This window comes from Otolemur garnettii, unplaced genomic scaffold (genome assembly GCF_000181295.1).
Source record: "Otolemur garnettii isolate 467f Iridium unplaced genomic scaffold, OtoGar3 scaffold00375, whole genome shotgun sequence".
NCBI lineage: Eukaryota > Metazoa > Chordata > Mammalia > Primates > Galagidae > Otolemur > Otolemur garnettii.
The window spans coordinates 61,247-74,118 of NW_003852770.1; the positions used below are offsets into that span (position 1 = coordinate 61,247).

At 36.7% G+C, this 12,872-nt stretch overlaps 1 pseudogene; it reads left to right on the forward strand.

Moving 5' to 3' along the window:
• Window positions 1–1,990: 1,990 nt before the first annotated feature.
• Window positions 1,991–4,558, forward strand: LOC100955950 (annotated as a pseudogene).
• Window positions 4,559–12,872: the final 8,314 nt, after the last annotated feature.

A 12,872-nucleotide genomic window follows, 5' to 3' on the forward strand; every position in this document is an offset into this window, starting at 1 on the left:
CTCTTCTTTTATATAACTCTCATGACTTCTGTTCTCCTTAATTACTATTATGTCAGAATCTTTTGGCACAGGTCACAGTGACTGGTTTTCTACAATATTTTTTTGTATCATTCAAAGAATAAATGAGTGTGGAGAGAGTCTCCTAAAGGTATACTAGAGGGTCATAATAAGTGAAGTTTTCATGCACATTTGTGTACAAAGAATATGACTTGATTTAAAATGCCATTTTAAAAACCACAAGATAAATATGATTAAAAATCAGGCTGAACTTGTGATCTTTGACATTATGGTACATCTTTCTATCTGTCAAGGATATACCCATCCTCTGTATCCTTGATTTCTTGTTCTTGTTTTGTCAGGATCCAGGATCCCAGACTCATTACATGACATCTGGCTCATAGTTTCTGTATTTGCTTCAGATCATCCTCAAAGTAACTGAAATCTACCCCAGAAGGTTTAGGGTCAGACTCATATCATAAACTGAATTCCATTATTTACATTGTTGGCTGAAATGGGAAGAGAAGTCAATTTGATGGTTTTCATTTGGAAACCAGCTTGTCTTCATATATAGGCTTTCCCATAGGCTATATCACAACTTTATAATGACCAAAATTTTATTTTCCTAGAATTATCATTTTCAATCTTTTCTCCAGGTATTCTTCATTACTTAGAAATGCAAATCTATTTTTTGCTGGAAAACCCTGCTCAGGAAAATCAAACATGCATTGCTATTTCCATTATTATAAGCTGCCCACAGTACTTGCCTGGAGCAGCTGCATAGAAACTATTTCATACAACATTTTCTTAGATAAGGAAAGTGTGACAAGAAAAATGCGTGATCACACCATTTATTTCAGGGCAACCTCTTCAACTATCCAAATATGAAATGGTCACGGTGAAGAGTCAAGTAAGAATGAGAGGTTTAACAAATTTACACACTGGAACCCTCGTAAATCTATGCCTGTGTCACATAAGTCACTGTGAGAAGTGAGAGAAGGAATTTTCAAGAACAAGATGTGGAATCAACCCAGATATCCATTGATACATGAATGGATTAATAAGATGTTGGCATATGTGTAGTATGGAGTACCACTCAGCTATTAAAAAAAAAAAATGGTGAACTGGTACCTTTTGTAACAACCTGGATGGAACTGGAGTTCATTCTTCTAAGTGAAGTATCACAAGAATGGAAAAACAAACAACACATGTACTCACTATTAAAATGGAACCAATTGATCAGCACCCATATGCACATAAGGTAGTAAATCTCCATGGAAACCAAGCAGGTAGGAGGGGGGAAGAAAATGAAATGGCTAAATTCACACCTAGGGGGTATGATGCTGCTATCTTGGTTATGGGTACACTTATAACATTATTAGATATGTAATAAAAAGAGCAACAAAACAGTCTGAATTTATCTTTATGAACTATGCTTGGACTTTGCTTTTTTATGAACTTTGCTTTAAAAAAGGCCTGCAGAACAATAGTTTTCAACCACTTGGCAGTATAATAGAGTCCAAATTTTGAAATGAAATAGATATAAGTTTCAATCCTGGCTACAATTATGTGACCTTGATCCTGAGTAATTGGCCTCTCTGCTATGGACTAAATGTTTGCACTTTTCTTCCCAAATCTGTATGTTGAAACTTAATCCCCAATTCAATTGTATTTAAAGGTGTGCCCTTTGGTGGTTAGGTCATGAGGGTAGAGCCTTCATGAATGGGATTTGTGTTCTGATAAAAAGGGCCCTATGGAGCAAGTTTGTCCCTTCAACCATGTAAGGACATAGCCAGATGAAGGCCATCTATGAATCAGGAAACAGGACATCACCAGACAGTAAATTTACCACTGCTTTGATCTAGGAATTCTCAGCTGTCCTAACTGTAAGATATAAATTTATGTTGTTTATAAGCCACAGTTTGTAGTATTTCAGCATCCAGAAAAGATTAAATACTCTGTAAGCTTCAATTTTCTTATTCCTAAAATATGGATAATACTAAGCTTACAGAGTTATGCTGAGGCTGAAACAAAGTCATGCATCTATCTACTTAAGCATATGGCATGTTTTTAACAAATGGTAACATTTGTGTTTACTATTGCATCAAATAATACAATGTATAATACATAATCTTTATCATCAAACATTTATCAAGTGATCATTGTGTGAAAAGCATAAGACTCACTCATTGTCCTTGAAAGTTTTACAGTCTAGTTGGTAAAATGAGGAGACATAGCATAAAATAAAATCAACAACAAAACTGGGTAGTATATGCCAAGAACTAAATGACTTGTAGTCCCTGGCTAAGGAAGAAAATGATTTGAATAGCAAAATTAATATGTCCATGCAACATGACCTCATCCTCTTGGCATGAGTCTGTGTGTAGCCACATTATAAGGACTGTCTCCAAATTGAAAGATTGAAACAGTTACTAATTTATTGACTGCAGTGCACCATCTCTATTTAACAGGGAGAAAATTAGTGCCAAGGGCAAATAGCCATAAATGGTATTCCCTAAAAGACAAATGATGAGAAGATGTGTTCTCACTGTAGGTTCTTTATCATGTTTCTATACTAACATACCATTTCCCAGCATTCTCAAAACAAACAAACAACAAACAACTATCCATCTTATTAAGTTGAATTACTCTAGTTGAGGGTAGGAAGATGGAAGGGAAAGGACTGTGTTAGAGACAATGCCCGTGATGTGACTGCTTTTTGGACAGGCCCAAGGAATGTTACTGACTTGGTCTCCATTTACTGACTCTCTGTATGTGGTTGCATGACAGAGATAATGCGGGGAAGAAATAGGCACTTAGAAAAATACAGTGAAAAACTAGTCTCTAAATCATGAAGAGAGGACTGAAAACCATGCCTTTCTGAAGCCCCAAACCTCATTTGCAAGTGTTCATTATGCAGAATCAGGGATAATCTCTCTCCTTAGGTTAATTATTCACTTAAGAAATAAATATCGACTGCTAACTCTGTGCCTTGTACTGTGCTGTGCAGGGGATAATGCGCTGCATAAGACAAGGCTGCTGCTCTTCAGGAAGCTACAGTTTAGTGAGGGATATAAGCAAACATGTAATTAGAAACAATTAAATAATTACTTTAATAGAAGCAAGTAGTGGCTATTATGGAAGTTTATTGAATGAAATATTTAACCCAGTTCCTAGAGTCAGGGTAAGTCTCAAGGGGACACAATATCAAGGCAGAGATACAAAGGAGGAATAATATTTAAGCTGGTGACAAAGGGGAAGAGCAAGGAAGAGTGTTCTAAGGACAATTGTGATTATTACTTGCAAAGGTCCAGATGCAGGAGAGATAATGCTGTTCTGGTCACAACTAAAACAGAAAGTATAAGGGTGAGAGGGATGAAACTAGAGACATGAGTAGGAGTCTGATTCTGAAGAGCCTTTCAAACCATTCTTAGGACAACTGGGACAAACGATTTTAAGCAATAGTTTATCATGATCCAGTTTGGCTTTAAAAAATTAATATGAAACAATTATTGTAAAAGAAGAATAAGCCAGAGATCCATATCCCAGTTAAAAGTTTGTTGAAGTAATGGAGATGATGTTTTCCTCAAGAAAGATAAGATCATTGGTGATGAAGATAAACGAACAGATACAAAAAGAAAAGACTGGATGCCAGTCTCTGCTGTCCCCTTCTACCTCCCCTGCCCAGAGATCTTCAAGACGAAGCTGCAGTACAAGGGAGAGAAGCCATACCAGCCTGTGGCACAGTCTCAGTACCCTTGGCCCAAGCTGCTGAAGCCCAGGCCCACCGAGCTGCTCACACTAATGCCCTGGTTGGCGCCCATTGTCTCCGAGGGAACTTTCAACCTGGAGCTTCCGCAGCACATCTACTGGCCGTTGAACCTGACCACTGTGGTCATAGTGTTTGCCGTGGGGAAGTACACTGGATTCATCCAGCACTTCCTGGAGTCGGCCGAGGAGTTCTTCATGCGTGGGTACCGGGTGCACTATCACGTCTTCTCCCACGACCCTGCAGCCATCCCCATCCCGGGGCACTCCCACTGGGAGGCCATCTCTATGCGCCCGCATGGAGACCATCAGCAAACACATTGCCCAGAGGGCACACAGGGAGGTGGACTCTCTTCTGCCTCCACACGGACAGGGTGTTCCGGAACCTGTGGGGCCCTGAGACCTTGGGGGATCTGGTGGCTGCCATTCACCCAGGCTACTATGCTGTATCCCGCCAGCAGTTCCCCTATGAGCGCAGGCATGTTTCTACCGCCTTTGTGGCAGACAGCAAAGGGGACTTCTATTATGGTGCGGCTGTCTTCGGCGACAGGTGGCCAGCGTTAATGAGTTTACCAGTGGCTGCCACGTGGCCATCCTGGCAGACAAGGCCAACAGCATCATGGCAGCCTGGCAGGAGGAGAGTCACCTGAACCGCCACTTCATCTCACACAAGCCATCCAAAGTGCTATCCCCTGAGTACCTCTGGGATGACAGGAAGCCCCAGCCACCCAACTTGAAGCTGATCTGCTTTTCTACACTGGATAAGGACTCCATCAGCTAGCTGAGGAGCTAACATCAGAGCCAGGCCACTGAGGACGGGGACCCATAGCCCTCTGGCCACTCCAACAAAGCTTCAATTCGCCAAGCCTTTCACGGAGACTGGCCATCTCCTGCCGCCTCTCAACCTGTCGGGTGGATCTGACAAAAAGGAAGTGGAACGACCACTGTATACAGCAAAAGGCTGTGCACACACGAGAACACAGAGATCAAACAATAACGGGATACAAAACAGGAGAGGAAACTAGAGGTTACACGGGCAGGCCCAGGCAGGTGAACTCTGTAGTCTCGGCCCAATTCAAAGTGCCTGAAATCCCACTGCTGGGCCCCCTTTGCATGGCACCCTGAAGGTTACACTCCTAGCACCCTTGTGTGTAGGCACCCCAGACCTCTTTTCTCTGGCTTCAGGTGTCCCGGGTACTGTATTCCTCACTCAGGATCCCTGGCCGAGCCTTTGAAATGGGCCAGTCCTGAACTCCCTCCTGTTCCCTGTACCCTAAGGTAGACCACATTCCCTGGGACTAGTCACTTCCCTTACAAGAGGGTTTGGGGAAGTTTTTGATAAAGGTGATCTTGTGTCAGGTCCTAAAAAAAAAAAAAATCAACAAGAGTTAGTGATTTATGACGTATAGTATTACATATTATTATGTCATAATTATCAGTATTCTTAGAAATACAATACCAGTGAACACTTTACTAATATAGCATATATACATTTGTATATACACATTTGTATATATACATTTGTGTATACATTTGTATACACACACACACAGAAAGTGATGAAAGAAGTCAACATATATTAAAAAACGAAAAAATGCACTAAAATAGAAATAATGTATTCTTATAATAAAAAATGAGTACAAGTCACATTGAGCACCTCTTGTAATTGCAGAAGTCAAAAGTGACTTGCGTGTTACAAATTTAATACAGTGTTTTTTTTTCTTACAATATGTATACAATTTTGGTACCTTTGTGTGTGTGTTTCTGAGTGATTGTGTCTGTATGTATGTTAGAGAGAAAGTCTATTTTCCACTAATGTTTTGCTGTGGCTATGTGTCGATATTCATTCATATTGATGTATTTATCTTTGAGCTATATATATTCATAATTTGAGGGTTTGGTAAAATATTGTATATTCATAAAATGCAGTTTCCTACCAGATTCCCATATAATGTTTTTGCAATAGATTAAATTATTCATTTTTCATATTACTATTTTATAAGGAAAATTCAAAACATGGATGATGAAACAGTTTTTAAATTTTGTTTACTTTATCTCAAGGCCACCTTGCACAATTTGGGTACATCTTACAAACTATCATATGCAATAAGTGATTTATCTAAGTTTATATGAGTAGCAAATGGTAGAGCCTCGTGCAAATCCAGTGACTATGACACAAATAGCTTTATTTATACTTTATTATCTCTTTAGGTTTTTATATTTTAGTTGTGCCTTAAAAGGATCGAATGACTTGGCAGGAGTCTTTGGGTAACAAGAGCAAAAAGCTTGGGTAAGGTAATAAGAGCTTATATGGTGAGAAAACCAATATAGCAATTTGCACAGGAAGATAAAAAAGAGCTAACTACAGAAAAACAGGCTTGGATAAAACAGGAATAAAACCTTGAATATAAGGTTAAGAAGACTTTCTTGAATCTTTTTAAAAAATGGAAATCCATGATATACCTTTTTTGTTAAGAAAGTGTTTCTGGTGTTGATTGATTAATGAGGAGAGAGGAGATTTTGAAAGACAAAGATATCATTTTGGAGATTTGACCAATAGTTTAAGCCTAAGGTACTAATATCCTGAAGTAGAGCCGTGAGTGACAGTGAAAATGGAAATGAGGTACTAAATGTAATCAATCACAGAGAAGTACAACAAATAGGAATATGAAATAAAACCCAAAGAGAAAGCTGTGGAAGGAAATGTATTTAAAGGCTATTTTAAGATGAATACATCTGTATATTTAATTGAAAAAACGATCTTTGAGTAAACGTGGTCTTGTACTTTCTCTGTAAATCTATTATTTTATTGGTTGCTGCAAATTTTACTTGCAGAACATAGCAGCCAAAAGGTTTTTTTTATCGCTCTGAATTAGTTTTCTCATGAAAACATTAATACAATTGTGAAAGAGAGTAATCTTATAGATCTCAGAATGTCATAATCCTCCTAAACATTCCCCACCAAAAATAGAGAGTAATAATAGAATATAAAGTCCATACTGGAAATGTTTTTAATTTTTTAAAAGAAAACAAATATGTGCAGAAATGTGGCAATAAGTATATAAAATTTGGCATGGGTACCTGGTACTCAAATATGCTCAATGCTCTTTAAGTATGTGTTTTCATTGAAAGTCACTTCTGTTGCATGACATAGCCTTGAAACTAGTATTAATTTTAATAATAAGTTTTTTATTCCATTAATTGAAAGTCATAAAAGCATTCCAAGCATAATTAACTATTATAGTTCAGAGATTTCAAACCCAAATGATTGTTTTCTTGTAGATATAGCTAAAATTCTTGCAATACGCATTCATATCAAACTATAAAATTTAACATACCTCCTAGGGATGTAGAAATGACCAAGATATCTTTCAAACCTAAGCTGATTAAAATTAATGAGGGGAAATATTTGTTTCTTTCTTCACTATAAGGAGTTACTGGACAAAGAGAGTATGAATATTTTAAGGTATGACAAATAACAGGTTTAGTTTGAAGAAAGTAATGACCTGCTATTATGTAATGCCCTAACGAATAGATCCAGAATCATTATTAGAAGTTGCAGCTAAAACCAAACTCAGAAACAAGAAGTAGAGAAGAGACAAAACTAAGAACAGATGTTAACAAGATGACAGAGTAGAACTCTTTCCAGCTATCATTCCCCTTCAATGTGAACAGCTATCCATGTGTGAAAGCAGATTAGATAATATGGCACCTGGATATAGGCTGAAAATGAGAAAAGTTGAAGAGTATAAGAAAGACAATAAGTTGTACAATACTTTTTTCACCTGTCTTACAAACCCAATAAGCATGATATGGAGAGAGATATTCTTACATACATCAACTTTAGGTCTGTCCCAGGGAAACCTAGTGCCAGGAAGGACAGACAGATCCAGATTCTAGGGCAGCTTCCATGGACCAAGCCTCTAGGCCTGGCCAAATTCCAGATCAGATCTTGCAGTCCCAGGGTTAACCCTAACCCCCAGAATGAATCTAGATTCCATGATTACAAGATTCAGGCCAACTTCAGCCCTGCATTTATCCCCAAAGTTCTACTCATTGGTCTGGCACCACAAACCCATTCTGCAGGTCAGAACCTGGCAATATAGGCTCCAGAAACTCTCAACATCAGGACAACTGCAGCAGTCTTAGGGTCCACACCACCCTCAGCAACAGGCTGGCCCTTATGGCTATAGGCTTCAGGCCTTCTCCCGCACTAGACTGTCTACTACATCTCTAGTTATCAGGCCATTAACTGTAGATCCAGAATTCAGAATCCTGCCAATTTAGGATCCCGCCCACCAATCCCCATGCCAATTCTTGCAGCCTCAGCACCAGTATGGCATCCTTAGCCTCAAATGCCAAGTGTGTACATAGGGACGTGGGTAGCAGGACTTCTCAGTGTCAGACATGTCTTTATAGCCCCACCCTCTGGTGTACCCAGGGTCCAGTCCTGTCCCACTAGATCTTTGGTGCCAGGCAAGACATTATATAGGGAATGAGGTTTCATGTACTGTAGCCTCAGGCCCTAGGTTAGCTTGAGGACATACAAAACCACCTCATAAAGAGCATAAAATAATTGCTTTAAGGGAGCTCAGTGAACTTGAAAAAAATCAGAAAAAAAAGAATTCAATGCAATCAAGAGCACATTAAATATTGAAAATAAGAAATTCAATATAAATACTGAAATTATTTCAAAAAATAAATTTTGTATTAGTTTGAACTCCAACCAGCAGTGTATAAGTGTTCCCTTCTCTCCACATCCATGTCAGAATCTGAAGCTAAGGGACTTTGTGATGTCGGCTATTCTTGTTGGGTTAGGTGCTATCTCAGGCTGGTTCTTATTTGGATTTCTCTGATGATTAGGGATGATGAGCATTACTTCATGTGTTTGTGGGTCATTCATCTGTCTTCTTGGCAGAAGGCTCTGTTTATGTCTCTTGTCCAAGGATAAATGGGGTTATTTGCTCTTGTCTTGTTGATTAGCTTAAGTTCTGTAGAGATTCTGGTTATTAAGCCTTTGACAGATTTGTAACTTGCAATGATATTCTCCCATTCTGAAGGTTGTTTGCCTTAGTTAAGCATCAGTAGGTATCTACCCAGAAGAAAAAAAAAATCAATTTACTATATGGACATTTGTACTTAAACATTTTATTATTATTATTATTATTTATTAAATCATAAACACAGAGGTCATGTACACATTAATACATTTATGGGGAACAACATGCTGATTTCATATAGAATTAGGAATGCTTACAACACATTGGTTAATATATACCTCATCTTGTTTACTTAATTACTGTGTTAAGACATGTATACTCTATACTAATAGATCCGACATGTACTCTTGCATTATGCACCATAGGTGTGATCCCACCATTCACCCTCCCTCAATCTGATCTCCTCCCATACATAAATGTTTATAGCAGCTCAGTTCACAATTCCAAAGATGTGGAAACAACTCAAGTGCCCACCAACCCATGAATGAATAAACAATTGTGGTATATGTATACCATGGAATACTATTCAGTCATGAAGAAAGATAGAGACTTCACATCATTTGTATTTATCTGGAAGGATCTAGAGAACATCCTCCTAAGTAAAGTATCACAAGAATGGAAAATCAAGCATCCAATGTACTCAATATAAATTTGAAACTAATAGATGAACAACTACACACCCACAGAAGAGAAAAACACATTTAAATTCAAGAGGAGGGGAGGAGGAGGGTTGTCATAAGTTTTCACCTATCAGGTACAATTTAGAGGCATATAGCACACTTCCTGGGTGAAGGGTTTAATTGCAACTTGGACTTTACCTAACAAATGCAAACAATGTAACCTAGTTGTATGTACACTTATATTAATTGAAAATGTTTTAAAAAGTCAGCAAGAAAATCAAATTCTGGGACTGAAAAATATGAATTAAGAGAAAATTACAATGAGGAGCCTAAATAGAATTAATTAGTCAGAAGAAGGAATCTGTGATCTCAAAGACAGTTTATTTAAAAATATATAGTCAGAGGAGAGAAAAGAGTGAACATTAATGAAGAAAGCTTATGAAATTGGTGGGATATCATGAAAAGAAAAAAATATTTGAGGAATAAAAGTTTTTGAAGAAGAAGAAGATAAAAAGGTAGAATGCTCATTTTAAAAAATTATAGTAGAAAACTTTCCAAATTTAAAGAAAGACATAGATATCCAGGTATAGAGGGATAAATGGTCTTCAATCATATTCAATTTAAATAAGACGACACCAAAACATATTTTAATCCAACATCAAAAATCAAAGACAAAGAGAAGATCCTGAAAGTAGCAAAAGAAAAGAAGCAAATAACACATAAAGGACTTTTAAAAAGGATAGAAACACTCTTTTTTGCAGAAACATTACAAAATAGGATGATATTAATATATTCATAGCGCTGAAAGAAAAAAGAATAAACTACCAAATAACACTGCACCCAGCAAAGCGCTCTTTCAGAAATGAAGGAGAGATAAAGACTTTTCCAGATAAACAGAAGCTAAGGGAGTTCATTATCACCAGATTTGTTTTGTAAGAAATGCTAAAGGGAGTTATTAAGGCTGAGAGGAAAGATGCTAATTAGTAACACAAAAACATATAAATGTAAAAACATCACTTGTAAAAGTAAGCACAAGTCAAATTCAAAAGCTTTAATACCATAATGGTGGTGGGAAAATCACACATTTTTTAGCATGAAGGCTAAAAACCTCAACTATTAAAAGTAATAGCTTAATAATTTTGAAGGGTTGCGCAGTATAAAAAGATACAAATTGTGGAAAATATTGTACAGTACAATATTCCTACAGTACATGAAGCCTTATTCCCTATATTAGGTCTTGCCTGGCACCAAATGTGGGATACTGAATAGTATTCCATAGTATTTAAAATTTCCACAATTTTAAAATAACAGGGGATGGTGGAGTAACAGAATTTCTCTTGTGATCAAAATTGAGTTGCTTGCTTGAATGACAGTGCACATCTACAGTACTAGCTACTTGAGAGGCTGAGGCAGGAGAATGAATTGAACTCAGAAATTCTATGGTAACCTGAACAACATAGAAAGACATTGTCTTTTGGCTTGGCGCCTGTAACTCAGTGGCTAGGGCGCCAGCTACATACTTTGGAGCTGGCAGTTTCAAATCCAGCCTTGGGCTGCCAATCAACAATGAGAACTAGAACCAAAATTAGCCTGGCATTATGGTGGGTGCCTGTAGTCTCAGATACTTGGGAGGCTGAAACAAGAGAATCACTTAAGCCCAAGAGTTTGAGGTTGCTGTGAGCTGTGATGCTATACCACTCTACCCAGGGTGGCATAGTGACACTCTGTCTCAAAGAAAATAAAGAAAGAATGAAAGAAACTGTCTCTAAAAACATGAATTCAATTTAAAACATTTATTAAATTTAAACATGGAAAAAATAAGTTTCCATTAGCTTAAAACAGTCTGTTATAATGATACTATGTTTAATGTAAGACTGAAGGCAATGATAAAGCAAAAACCTATATTAGATACACAAAAGATAAAAAATAAGGAATTAAAGCATATTAGAAAAAAATAATTACAAACAAAAGAGCAAAAGTGGAAGAAAGAAACTAAGAATCTATTGAAAACATAAAAGAAAACAATTAACAAAATGACAATAGTAAGTCCTAATGTATGAACAATTCCCTTAAGTGTAAATAGATTGAGTGCTCTAATCAAAATACCTACAGTGCCTGAATGGATAAAGAAACAAGACCCAATTATATGCTACCTACAGGAGGCTCACTGCACTTGTAAGAATACACATAGATTAAAAGCAAAATCATAGCAAATGATCCTCCATGAAAATGGAAATCAGAAAAGAAAAGATGTAACAATATGTATATCAGATAAAATATCCTTTCAGATGAAAACTTTAAAAGTGGACAAAGAAGGTAATTATATAGTGGTGTGGAGTGGTCAATTTCATTGATAGAATATAATAATTGTAAATATATGTGCACCCAACATTGGGAGTCCTAAATATATAAGTCAAATATTAATAGATATGAAGGAAGTAGACTGTAATACAATAATAGTCGAGGTACTCAATGCCCCACTTTCAACAATGCTCAGATAATTCAGACAGAAAATCACTAAAAATATCAGACTTAAACTATTCTTCAGACCAAATGGAATGAGCAGACATATATAGAACGTTCCATGCAATAGCAAAAGAATACACATTCAAATTATGTGCACAAAGGACATTCTCCAGGATAGATTGTCTATTAGGCCATAAAACAAGCCTTAAACAAATTTAAGAAGATTGAAATCCTATTAAGTATTTTTTATGTCCATAAAGGTGTGAAATTAGATATAAGTAAGGAAAGAAATTTTGTAACATTCACAAATATATGGAAATTAAACAACATGCTCCTGAATAGCCAATAAGCCTAAAGTGAAGAACATTATATTCAAAATGAAAGTAAATAAAATTTGAAAATTTCTTATAAAATTAAAAGGCAAATAAAATATATCCTGAATTAAATTAAATTGAAACACAAAATACCAAAATGTATGGTATTCAACAAGAACAGTTTTTTTTTTTGTTTTTTTTTACTTTTAAATTAATATGAAGGTACAAATTTTTAGGTTACATTGTTTTCACTTCCCGGGTAAATTTCCAGTTGTAAAAGTGCCCCTCACCCAGGGGGTGTGTTATACACTGCTCAAAAAGTGCACATTAGGTGAGATCCTGCCTCATGCCCTCCCTCCCTCTGCCAACCATCCTCTTCTACCCTCCTCCCCTGTTCTTTCCTCTATCCCTATGCTCGACCATATTTGTGTTTTATTGTTCATGAGAATATAATTGTTTATAGATTGGTTTCTCATTAGTATGGAGTACATTGAATATTTATTTTTCCATTCTTGCCATACTTTACTAAGAAGAATGTATTTCAAATCCATCTAGGTAAATGTAAAAGATGTAAAGTTTGTATCTCTTTTAATGACTGAATGGTATTCCATGGCATACATATATCAGTTTGTTGATCCATTCATGGATTGATGGGCACCTAGGCTGCTTCCACAACTTGGAAATTATGAGTTGAGGCACAATAAACA